The following is a 13,444-nucleotide window of genomic DNA, read 5'->3' as shown; positions in this document are numbered from 1 at the left end:
ACATGGCCATGCCCATCCTCCCTACTTGGTATGGGCATCTCATTAGGATCAGGAAACGGCTTTTGATGCCTCAGAAATGTGTTTTGTTGGCAAATGCCACTGCTTTCCTACAATAACAAAACGTTTTCCCTCTCAAATGGTTTTGACTATAATTACTGTGCAAAGCAGTTATGCACAAAGTGTGGCTGAAAGTGCTAGCACTCACAATGATAGGACAGGGGCAAGAGTTGAGTCAAAATAGGAAGCAAATAGAAGAATGTTCCCAGTTGATGGATTGCACAGTAATGCACATCTGGGCTTCTTTGGGGCCAGGGAGAATAAGCTCCTTTTCCAGACACAAAATTATAGTTCACTTCTTCCTACAGACATTAGCTGGTGACCTTAGCTGTGCACACAACTCTAGAAGCTAATGCAATGTAATGTTTCATTTAGGAAGACAACTGCTGCCCACCAACTACAAAAGCAGTGAAAGAGGCAAGCAACTCTGCTTTTGGCAGCTGTGTGCCTCCATGTAATTTCAATACATTCACTAGGCAGTCCCATAGTCTTTCTAGTGCTAATGCTGGTGGCCTGAAAGATACAGGAAGTCAAAGATGATCTGGGTCCCTTACAACCTTAAACTCTACTATTATAATTATAATTACAAATGAAAGGTTTTATCCATAAAGAATAAGGATTCAGGAACACGTAGGTTGTAGGAGGAAGTCAAAGAAGTATAAGGAACTTTTTATTCTGAGAGTGATCACTGATAAGAATCATTTACTTTTTTGGCACCAATATGTCTTTATTAAAAGGGCACTGTCAACTCAAGTATCAGGAGTCTGGTTCTCATTTACAAGGCCACTTGCCACCATGGTGGAAGTGTAAAGAGACCCTAAAGTAGGAAAAGTCTCAGAGGGGTAGCTGTAACTTTAAAAACAATGAGTAGTCCTCTGGCACTTTAGAGACTAACAAAAATATATATCTAGTATCATGTATTTTCATGGGCAAAACCAACTTCTTCAGATGAGCTTGAGTGGAGGAAAAAAAAAAGCTCATCTAAAGCCCTTCTAAAGAAATGGGTTTTGCCCATGAAAGCTAATGATACTATATATATTTGTTAGTCTCCAAGGGCGTATCTAGACTATGCCAAATGGTCAAAAGAGGATATGCAAATTCCGCAGAGCTTTTTAAAATGAAAGTAATTAAGACGCGGCTTTTTTCGGCAAACTCCCCCTTTGTTGAAAAAACGCATACACCTCCTTTTTTAAGGAAGAGTGGCTTTTCAACGAAGGGCGCAGCTCTGCTTTCGAAAGTGCGATTGGAAGAAGATATGCAAATTCCCATGGGAATTTGCATATCCTCTTTCGACTGTTCGACATAGTCTAGATACACCCCAAGGTGCCATGTGACTACCTAAAGCAGGAGTAAGTATTATTCACACTCACTGTAAGGTCCATTAGCATGTGTGCAATTAGAAGACTTACCCAGCATTACCTGGCTCCTTCTGGGCAGGGAGCTGGTGATATGGGGGGTACAGGAGACAGGCCAGGGCCTTGGGTATGGGGGGAGGGAGCAATGCAGGAGGCTAGGGGTAGGGGGCTCAGGAGGGGCTCAGGGCAGGGGGACCCATCCAGCATAAGCCTTTTCTCTTCCCCCAGACCCTCCCCAACTGCCAGGGGCCTTTTCTCTCCCCCCAACCTCCCCAGGGCCCTTTTCCATCCCCTCAGCCCTCCCTGCCCCTTCTCCCCCAAGCCACCAGGTAGGGTTTGGAATGGGAGGGGGGACTACTTACTTGGTGTGCTGGCAGGCAAGATGGCAGAGCCACAGCCCTCCTGACCACTCCCTCGGTAGTATGGCTGCCCCTAATGGACACACTGCAGGATAGCTCTCCCCTGCAGGTTCACTGCCCCCAGTGGCCACTCTCAGCATCGTGTCCCTCCAACAAGCCCCCTCCCTTTCCATGGTATGGAAAACAGCCCCTTTCCCAGTGCTTCCTGTTGTCCTACCACAACCAAACTCTGACCTTGCCTAAAGTTAGAAGAAGAGGAAGCAGCCTACCAAACTTGGTGGTCCTAGCTCATATACTTTAGGAGGAGTTCTTGAACAAACAGACTCATAGATAGACTGATGCACAAAGCTCATATGTGTGCGCATGTATATATAAATTATTCAAATATTATCAGATGGAATTTTCACTCTTTATGCTGCTGCTTTTTTTTTTTTTTTTTTGCATTTCTCTCACATGGAAGGCAAAAGGAAACTAGCCAGTCTCACTTTGGTTTCCAGCCCATTTCACTTTCAGGGTCTTCTACTAAGAGATTCTACAGTACTTAGGATGTAAACACAGCAAGAAAATGTTGGCTTGTTGCTGAACTTACTTTTAAATTATTCCCTTGGAACTTGTTACAAATCATAGGCATGTTTTCTACTGGTCTTAAATATTGTGAACGCTTATTTAATTTAAACAAAACCTAAATGCTGAGCCAAACTTCACTTCACAGTGTCTCCCTTTAATGAAAAGTTCTAATGAAAGGCACATTAGGGCAGATTCATTCCATTTTTCTCTCTAGGGAGCTATTTGGCCCTTTATTACTGAGAATCAAGCTGTCTTACTTCAGTTTGCTGGGAAAAGGCTGAAAATGTGTATGATCATACTATGCTCCTCACATACTTTTGTGGCTACTCGGAAACAGTTTTGTCCTCGTTTCTAATCCTGGAAAGATTTTTTTTTTTTTTTGTAATGTGAATCCATTTAGGATGACTCACTGGGACATTAGCTTTATCTTCATCTGTTTTTACAGGAATTAGACTCAAGTGATTTTTGTGGCTATCCTTGAGCTGTATTTGAGAGTTTCCTGCTCTGAACACACCACTAAAGCGCCAACGTGTTAACTTTAGTGATTACCCAAACTAGACTCTAGCCAATAAAGCTATTGTGGTTAAATTAGGTGTCTGTGATTCTTCTGTCACATTATCTGCCTTTGAATCACCCCTGATTTACACTATGAATGGGCTAAACTAAAAAAAAAATGTGTTGTGCAATAATTATTAGTAAGTATAACAACATGCAGTATTGTCTCTTTTGTTACCTAGTTTACAACTTTGTTGATTTACTTACATTTTTATTATAAACATGTGAAAGCTTTATATTAGATTTGTGAAATAATAATATCCTTGCAGGACAAAAATACTTTCATTTAATGTTTTAACTCTGAATCAGGGAAAAAAACTATTCAGAAAGGTCACTTAAGCATATGCATAATGTTACTTAGCTTGTTGTAAGCATGTGCTAAAGTACTTTCCTGACTATTTTAATTATTATGTGGTATATGACAAAAATGATTTCAACAAGAGGATGTGCATTTATAATCCAGTATTTAGCTAAACTGCATGTGAGCTACAAATGAGTAAGTATACTTGCATGTATATGTTTTTCATTAAATAATATTACAAATGAAAACTAACTAAAAATCATAAGCATGTTCTCCTGAATTTACAGGCTCTTTAATGTTTTATGACAAACAAGTTTCTAATTTATCTTGAAAGTGGCCAAATTTTAACATTTTTGGGGGAGCAGAAAAATAAATTATTTTTTTTACTTGTACAAAGGAATTTTGTTAACTCTCATATGCAAGTTGTGTGTCTGTCCTTGTAACTACAACTAGAATTGTCCCGATTAAACATATCACAGTTCAGCAGAATACACTATATTGCACCTGTATCTTCTACTTCATCTTTTTTTTTTTTTTTTTTTTTTTTTTGCCACTTCCCTATAAAAACTCAGCAACTTTTTATAGCCTTCTTCTAAAACTGGTGTTATTTAAATATATCTAATAGTTTAAAACCTTTTTTTTTTTGTATAGTGGTATCTAAGGCCAGGTCTACACTTACCCATAAGTTGACACTCTGGATTTGATTTAGTGAGTCTAGTAAGGACCCACTAAAGCAAATGCTAATGGCACCCCCATCAACCCTGGTACTCCACTCATGAGGAGTAAGGGAAGTTGACAGGAAAGTTTTTCCCACAGGCTATGTCTAGACTGCAGGCTTCCTTCGGAAGAAAGTTTTTCTGGAAGAGATCTTCTGGAAAAACTTCTTCCAAAAGTTTCTTCCACACTGCAAAAGTGCATAGAAAAAGCCATCTGCTTTTTCAAAAGAGAGCATCCACACTGAATGGACGCTATCTTCCATGTAAGCTGTGATTACTATGGACAGAGTAGCCATTAGAACACCTCTGCTTTTTCCTCTTTCCTCTTCTTTTGAAAGAACTCCCTCTTCCCCATCCACACACACTTTTTTTTGAAAGAGCTCTTTCGGAAAAAGGCTTCTTCCTCATAGAATGAGTGTAAAGAAGTCACGCTATTTGTGCTTTTAGTGGGTGCCCGTCACCCATTTTATTGCACCCCTCAGATAGCCCAGCACCCCTTAACATAGTCCCGGCCCCCGGCCCTTTAGTCCCAGAGTCTTTCTAGTCCCAGGCTTTGGCACCAAACAGCAGGCCCCAACGAAGCGCCTCGCCCCACCGGGAGGAGTAGGGGGGTTCGGGCCCGCCCTCCCTCCGAACCCCGGCCCAGGGCCCTTAAGACAGGGACTACGGGTCCCTGCCTAGTGGATGGGGGTAGTGCCCCTAAACACACCCACTCACGGGCTCCACGACCCTGCCCTGGGCCGCTTCCTACTCGGTCCCTCCCAGGGACCAGTCCCCTCCGAGGGTCCTTGCCTCACCCTCGCTCCCTGGGGTCCACATCCCCTAGTCCTCCGCTCCTCTCTCCTCAAACGCTGTGCCAGACACAGTTTTAAACCCCGCGCCAGCCTGGCCCCCGTGACGTCACCCCTCCGCACCACACTAGCCCCTCCCCCCAGGGCATTCTCCGGTGGCGCCCATTGCTCCCCGCGTCCCGTGACGCTGGACCCTAGGCCCGCGCTCCGCCCCAGGGTCCCCATGGTGTGCCTTCTACCCGCCCCCCAGGGAGTCCTTCGGCCCTCGCTCCGGCCCCCCCGAGTGCGGGGCGGGAGCGCCCCGTCACAATGAGGATTACCAATATCAGAAAAACCCCTCTGTTCTTTTGATTTTCTTTCGGAAGAACGTGATTGCAGTGTGGACACAATTGAAGTTTTTTTTGGAAAAACAGCCATTTTTCTAAAAAAAACTCTGTAGTGTTGACATACCCACAGTGGGGATACCATAGAAATTCGATTTAAGATACGTCGACTCCAGCTACTCTACGCTCATAGCTGGAGTTGTACACCTTAAGTCAACTTTCGCGCGTGGTGGAGACCTGGCCTAATTATTCAAACAGAATTGTAGATTTTCTTGACAAAGTTTGTCCTCATTTAATTAAAGTATTATTTTACTAAGTTATAACCTTATATGGCATTATTTAACAGTATATTTGGCATGCACATTTGCAAGGCAGACTAAGACCAGCCAGCCCTGTATTATAGGCTGAGGAAGCTAACAAAATGTACTTTTATATGGGCTCTGAAACATGTAGGGTTACAAAATGCTGTACAGACAGTCAAATGTAATCTGGGGAGAAAATGAAAATGTTGAGGAGGGATTTGATTCAGTGAAATCAAAAGACTTGGTTCAGAGAGAGAGGGACCGGAGAGAAAAAGTGAGTGTGAGTTCTGCCAACCTATTGACTTTCATATGGAATGGACCGAAAGGTGGTCAAGACTATAGGAGACAATTGATTGCATATGAGGAACGGTGGGAGGTTTTCAACCCAGGGCAGTGGTTTTGAATTGAATTCAACAATGGAAAGAAGGTGACAGAGGATGGGAGCAATGTGATCTCACATCTTGGAATAAAAGGCAAGGCTGGCCACCAAATTCTGGTTCTCCTACATGTTAGGGATTTGGAAAAACAATAAAAGGAGGATTTGTACGTGTTGGGAGGGAATGTGATTAAAGATTTCGGCAGAGCTGGGGCCAAGGTAAGGACAGATTATTCTGGTAATGCTTGGGAGCTGATGATAGATTTACAGGAGATGGAGGCAGGAAAAGAAAGCTTAAGTTCATTAGTACTAGTAGTAGTTAGCACCAGCTAGGGCCCGACCATTATAGCCACTGGACAAAAGCATAGTGAGAGTCAGTCTTTTGTCCCAACAAGTTTATAACCTAAATAAACGAGACAGATAAAGGACAGAAGAGTAAACATAGGCACAGAGAAGTGACATAATTTTCCACCATTGAAAAATAGACCAGTAGTAGAACTGGGATTAGAACTCACGGGCCCCACCCAACACTGCTAGTTACTAGAATACACAGACACCTCACAGAAGATACTATGAGTTAAGAACAAAATTAAGATCTGAGTTAAAGAGCCTGATAGTGGAGTCCTTCACATATATTTACAGGGATCTCCTCTTCTTGCTCTTTAGTGAAGTCTGTTTTCAGTCAGCTCTGATTATATTTCAAATGTATAATCACAGCCGTCTTCTAAGATGAAAGCAACAATTCTTCTATTCCCTCTCTTTCCATTCATCTCAGTGCCACGGGGTTAGAGATGTGTGTATGAAGCAGTATACCATGTATGACTAGCTAATGAATGAAAAAACATCAAAAAAGAACAAGACAGAATGGTTACGTCTAGACTGCAGCATTTTTCCGGGACACCAGGTATCCCTGAAAAACAATGTCACATCCAAGGAATGCATCTGCTTTTCCAAAAAAAAAATTTGGAAAAGTGGATGCGCTCTTTCGCCATTCCTATAAACCTCATTCTACAAGGCATAAGGGATGTGTCGAAAGATCAGGTTTTTCCAAAATGTAGCACTGTGTAGACGCACCAAATTTCAGAAAAACTTCTTTCGAAAGAACATCGGAAAGAGATACACAATTTGCGTACTGCAAATTGCGTATCTTTTTCTGATTTAACTCTGCAGTCTAGACACAGCCAATGAGGGCCTCTTCTTGCTTACAAAGGCAGTGTATTCAGCTGTTAGAGCCAGAAACTGGGATTGAGGATGCCTGTGTTTTATGCCAACTCCATCCCAATTAAGCAGAATGTTTGCTAAATCCGTTCAAATTTATCAAACATACATTTCCATTTTCTGTCATTCATTTACAATGTTGCCAAGTCTCTCAATTTTTTCCAGAGTCTTACTATTAGGTGTTTGATTTAAAACTCCAGCACCTGGAGGCAAGTGATTAGCAAGACGTTCAGCTTCCATTATGGCTGTAGAAAAAAAAAGCTTGAAAATATGACTTGAATGCTCCATAAAAGTTCAGAAAACAAAAGGCAGATTAAAAAAAACAAACGTTTTTGTCCTGTTTAAATAAGGATGTTTTCAGCCACTCTCATGATCTTTTTATAAATTCCTGATTCCTTATTGTTGCAGCTTCGGGACTGACAATACTGTGGTTAATTGGTTCCCTGAAAGATGTTTCAGTAAAACAAGTGTCTTTATTAAACACATCTGAATCCAGCAGAGTATGCTCTAATCCTATCATGCAGCAAACAAAAGATCAAGGATTTATTTTATTTAACTGCAGGACTTCAAGCACATTCACAAAACTCTCAACTGGTTACGTATGTAAACAAACATTGTTTTTTAGTGTGCAGAATGCAACAGCCATCTCTGAAGTTTCCTGTTGTTCAGAAACCTCTTGTGAAATGATTTATTGATACACCAGCCTTGGGAAGGGAGAGCTGGGCAGCACCAGAAAATGGGAAGGGAGGGAGTATTGTACAGAATGAACTGGAGAAGAAGCAGGATATTTGGTTCCTGAGAAGCTGTACACAATAAAGAGAATCCAGCCTGAGTTTAAAGGAGAGCTGTGGTCTGTGGCTGAGATACTGCTAATTCTGGGTAGTACAGAGCATACTTACTAACTTTATGCATATGAGTGTGTGACTGATATTGCCCTCTTATGGTAGGCCTACTTGGAGGAACTACAGCTTTTGACATTTGTGAGTTCTTCTTCATCTTAAGTGATAGAGGCCCATGGTTTGGAATTGAAATCAGAAGAGTACCTCTGAACCCACAGTCATCTATCTGAGAGACTTATTTAGTAATTGCAACTGCAATTGACAATACAGGGGTCTAGTCTATGTGCAAGGATGTTTTGTTGTAGGCAAAGCTGATGCATGAAAATGTAGTGTCAGACCCTCTTAAACCAGCTCGATGGGAGAGGATGTGTATTCCCCCAGTTAGGGATAATCCTGGCCTGCACAAGCTGTTGTAGCAGGCTTTATGACACTTCTCCAGGGTCATGGGATATGGAGGAACTGCAGGGCTGGCCCTACCATGAGGCAAACTGAGGCGGCCACCGCAGGTGCCAGACTGTGGGGGGCACCACTAGGACCCAGAGTGTAGAAAATTGTGTCTGCTGCTGGTGCATATGTAGGTAGCAGAGCAGTACCATGAGAGGAGTAGAACAGGAAGAAGGCAGAATCAAGACCTTTCAAAGTTTTGGCCCAAGCGAAGGGGCAAGGAGGCGTCATTTGAGCTCCCCGCCTCAGGTGCCAAAATGTTGTGGTCCGGCCCTGAGGAACTGTCTAGTGGCAAGATGGGAATGTTCTGAGACATTGAAAGTTCATGTCCTGAGTGTGTGGGGGGGGCGGGGTTGGAGCACAGTTATCTCTACTGATCCCTAAGATCCACCTTCATCTGCCTTATGCATGAGCTTGGGACAACAGAGGACGGCACCCGCTTTCATTATTAGACTGGGGATATCTCAGTGATCTAACTGAGCTCATTAATATCCGGCACCAAGAATAGTACTAACTCCAAAGTGTCCCTTCTCCACCCCAGAGATGAGAGCAAGGTAGTCCTCTTCTAGCAATGGACCTGTGAGCCAAGGTCTTCAGACAATCCCATTTAGTCTCAGAGATCAGCACAAAAGCATGCAGGGCATCCCATCTGTAATGCTGCTGAGATCCACGGGGCCCTTCCTTGACACGAGTACAATATATTTTCACTAGTTTTATCTTTTTTTCCTTTTTAATCTAAAAAATTAATGACATTTTCTCAAGCAAAAAAACCGACCATGTGCACATGCAAAAATTAATGAGATATAAAAGAAGGGCAAGACCTTGTCATCTGAGCATGCAAGCCTGTCTACATTGTACCAGGATACCAGCTTCTGTACCACCAACAACTCTCTATACCAGAGCTAGTCAACATGCAGCCCGTGGGCCGCATGTGGCCCATAGTCCGTTTGTTTGTGGCCTGCGGGGCAGATTCGGTTTATGCGGGGGCTCAGCATGCGCAGGTGGGATCCTTAGAACATGGCCTCCACTGGGAACATGATCCATAACAGCAAAGCATCTTCCAGGTGAGGTGAGCACTGAAAGACACAAGCAGATGGGCTGGCTGGAACAGATGGGTGCAGGGTGTTAGCATTTCTAGCCACCAGAGAGGAGGTGCCAGGAGTGACAGAGCATTGTGCCAAGTGCTTTGTATTCATGTGCGTCAGTGTGAAATAAGCTATTTGCATATATATTTGCATGTATATGTGACCACCCTTATGTTGCAGCCCTCAGTATGTGCTGTGAGTACCATTGTGGCCCCCAGGGCTTCCAAAGTTGAGTAGCCCTGCTCTATACTATATTCAAATTGGGATCTGGGGCTTATACCTGCTTCATGTAGGCCCTATACTGCCAGCACTTATTGTCACATACAATACTTGCGACTGCATGTAGCCGCATTGACTCAGCCCATGGTTTCAGTCATGTTCGGCCCTACCCTTTTTGGTGTCTTCATACTTCTCAACAGATTCTATATATGGCTTATCACCAGGCCACTTCCTTTTTAGCTCTGCACCGTGAAGGCATGCAGGAAAATTTCAAAAGCAACTGCTGGTTGTTCCTTGTAATTATGTTCACATGGTTCTGAGAAAGTAGATGACCAATCAGCTTGTAAAGACTTTTGTGTACGTAGCTAAATAACTTATTATTTTGTTTTCTCTCCACAATGCCTATACTTTTCTTCCAGGAATCTGCAAAGGTGAGTCAGGGCTGATGCAGCAGGTTACAAAGGAGACGTACACCCTGTGTTCTCTCGTGGGCATGTTCTTATTTGTTCCTTCTTGTCTCAATCTAAAATAAAAGTCATTCAGGTTGAGAGGATGCTAGTTTTGTCTGGACAAACAATACAAAGATACGTCGGTTGTTTCTCATGTCAATTTCTCATGTCAAGCATCAATGCAAAAAAATGTCATCCTGATTCAAATGAATTGTCTATAAATAATTCAACACTGTTTAAGGTACCACTTATATTTAATTTAGAAAATGTTATGAGGTACCCACAGTTGACACTTGTCAAGACCAAATGGAAATCCCCCAACAATGAGATGACAAGCAACTAAGAACAATATTGGTGGCAGAGAATACAGTTAGTATGTCAAACTCACTTGACTAACATAAAACCAACAGAATCAGTAGAGCTCTGTAAAGAACACCAATTCTTTTCCATAGATATTTCAAACCTATTTTTTCTAGACTTACCGCTAAATTTGGAAGAAAAATGTTTTGATTTTTCAATCTTCATGGTGGATGTCTCAGGTGACACATAACCAGGCTTCATCACTAAATTTGGTCCACCAGTTGCATCCTTGGCTTCCACTGGCCAGATACTGATGGAGAGCACTACATCTGATCCACGCACTGTGAATTTTGAAGCTAAGACTAAGACATTTGGGGATTTTAAGAACACATTTCAATCAAAATCTTTACTTTTCTGTAAACATTTGGATTGGTTTACTGATATTGAAAATCAAACACTTAACTGAAAAATGAAATTTTTAATTAAAAACATTATTTCTGTTTTGCCATCAACATATCAGAAAATCTCAATCAAAATGAATTTTTTTCCCATGATAATTTTCCTTTTTGCATCCATTTTTGTGGAAAAATGATATTCAGTTTTGACCAACTCTAGGATTCATATTTATTTAGTGAAATAGGAAAGAGGAGGGGAGCTAAACATCACTCCTCTAAATATTTATTATGCATGTGCTTAACTTGACTTCATTGTAATTGAAATAAAGTAAAATTTGCCTAAATGTTTGTAGGATCACATCAGGATCTATGTTTGTTAACAGCTTTAGGAATTGCCATCATCATCATTTGTCCTTTGGGCTCCTAATGGAGCATAGGGCCTCCACAGTCATTTTCCATCTCTGGCGAACCACCTCATTGGTTGTAGAAGTTGGGTTGTGTGTACTGAATGAGGCAGGGGATTGCAAGCAGAGAAAGAAGGTTCTTATGGATAAGGCAGTTGCACACCGCTCTGGGGAACTAGAGTCTGTCTCTTCCTCTGCTACAGGGTCCCTATATGTTGCTAGTCAAGTCACATAAACCAAACTCTTTATAGGTGGTCACTAATTGTGACCATCATCTGATGAAGTGGGTCTTTGCCCACAAAAGCTTATGCTCCAATAAATCTATTAGTCTATAAGGTGCCACAGGACTTCTCATTGTTTACACTAATTGCGTGTTCCTCATTTTATAGGTGCTTGACTTGAGACTCTCAAGTCTGATTTGCAGAAGTGTGGTGCACTCACAGCTGCAAGTGAAGTTAACCAGGAACTGTGCTTGAACATATTAAGAACTATATATATTGTTACATATTTTGAAAAATCAGGTCCTAGGCATTCAAAATTATTGGATATTTTAACCTTAATCTCTCTGTGCATCAGATCCCCGTTTGTGACCTTATGTAAAATGTAAAGATGTTGTAAAAATAAATCCCCTGGGCTACGTCTACACTGGCATCCCTTCCGGAAAAGAGATGCTAATGTAGCACGCTGGAATAGGCAAATCCGCGGGGGATTTAAATATCCCCCGCGGAATTTGCATTAACATGTAGGAATAAGAAATCCTCCGGAAAAGGCTTTATTTTCCGGAGAATAACGTCTAGACTGGCGCTTTTCTCCGGCTTTTCCCCAAGCCGGAAAAAAGCGGCAGCCATGTTAATGCAAATTCTGCGGGGGATATTTAAATCCCCCACGGATTTGCCTATTCCAAAGTCTACATTAGCATCCCTTTTCCGGAAAGGGGTGCCAATGTAGACACAGCCCTGATGTTTGAGAGGCATTAAATTACTACAGTAATAAGAGCCCTAGAAAAGGCCAGGAGGCAATTAATAATTCTGTCTTCCAACCAGGGAAATGTGCAGTAAACAAGGCTTGGGGGCCACACACTGAACAATGAGCATAACACAATACATTGAGTAGCCAGCTGTTCATTGTGTGAGCATAGTCCATTCTGTGTACTGAATGAAGAAATGCATGTGGAACCAATAGTATGTGATATGTAATTAAAACATACATACAAGGGGGCCAAATTAAGGTTGCATAGGCCACCTTAATTCTGTCATTTCCTAACTCCTGATTGCTTGGCAAATTTAATAGCATTCTCTGTTATACGTTGTGTGTGTTATTCAAATAAGCTGTTAATAATATTAAATGTAATGACTGTTTGTTATTACTCATGAAGGTGCTAGTGCTGTCTTTTCATCACCTTTACAGAGTGAAAACTGACAAATTTCTCTATTTAAAATAGTTAGGAAAAAAAACCCGTAGCATGTCTCCACCCTGAGGAACCAAACTGATGAACTCTAACTGAAGCATTTTCCAGATTAATGCGTGCTGATACAGCGTTCTATAATAATGATTGAAAACAAAAGTGTCTGTCACTAATCAATGTTCCCTGTAAGTTGTGTGCTTCGACGGCCAACCAGGAGAGATTCAAATGCCGCAGTTTAGCAAATCATTCATACCTGCCAGCATGTGTTTCTATGGGTGGTGCACATCTGCACATGCCTTTGTACATATAGCAAAATTTATTCAGGTTGTGGATGGAAAAGATTAAAGGGAACACTGGTGAAAATAAGGTCATTTGGAGCCATTATTACAGAGTAGTGGGCTAATAATCATTATAATTCATAAATAAATATATAGCTGTTATGTAGTGCTTTTCATGTGTAAATCTCAAAGTGATTTACAAAGTGTGAGATCAGCTCTTATAAACCCAGCTCACGGCCCTATGCTCGCTTGACTATGTACAAAAACACCAGCTCCTGCGTTGACAAGAATAGAGAGCTCATGCTGTTAAAATTTAAGTCTGGAATGTTCACAGTTTTCCCTGTCAAAGGGGATTGACTCCTCCCTCCCCCCCACCAACTTTGGCTTGTTCCTGTTTTCCTATCTAGGCCTCACACAGAGCAGAAGATAGGCTGTGGTGTGCCCCTCGTTTACAGGGTTTGGCATGAAGGATTGTTGACCAGTTGCTTCTGTGATTAAGATAAATTCTGTTGTCCGGATCAGCAGACTATCTGGTGTGTCTGTCATTTACCACTTGATTAGTTATAACAAGCTCTGGATGAGTGTGCATGTAGGAGTTGTACCATTTAATTTGTTGGGCCAGTCGGGCTTGGAGACCACAGTGGATGTAGCAGAAGCAGAGAGGAGTATACATAGAGAATGCATGGAGATAGCAGCAGTTAATTAA

Source organism: Pelodiscus sinensis, chromosome 3 (assembly GCF_049634645.1).
Source record: "Pelodiscus sinensis isolate JC-2024 chromosome 3, ASM4963464v1, whole genome shotgun sequence".
NCBI classification, from domain to species: Eukaryota; Metazoa; Chordata; order Testudines; family Trionychidae; genus Pelodiscus; species Pelodiscus sinensis.
Note: the sequence above shows the minus strand (reverse complement) of the source record.